Raw genomic sequence first — 320 nt, forward strand, 5'->3', positions numbered from 1 at the left:
TCTTCTGCGTTTTCTGGCTGGGGTCATCCTCGTTACTGTTTTCATGCACTAGTAAGCAGTTTATGTGGAAAACGTTCTAGGCTGAGAGATCGAAGCACTTAAACTGAATTCATTAGAGTGAAGGACTAGACCCCCGGCTCAGCGCCTAAACTAAATCACAAGTGGGACATCCAGAAAGCATCGGTGGGGGCAGCACATTCACACAAACACTCTAACATCTGTTAGCTTACTCTGTTAGCTTACTCTGTCTGTTAACCTACTATCTGTTAGCTTACTCTGTCTGTTAACCTACTATCTGTTAGCTTACTCTGTTTGTTAGC

This window comes from Colossoma macropomum, unplaced genomic scaffold, assembly GCF_904425465.1.
Source record: "Colossoma macropomum unplaced genomic scaffold, Colossoma_macropomum, whole genome shotgun sequence".
In the NCBI taxonomy this organism is placed as follows: Eukaryota; Metazoa; Chordata; class Actinopteri; order Characiformes; family Serrasalmidae; genus Colossoma; species Colossoma macropomum.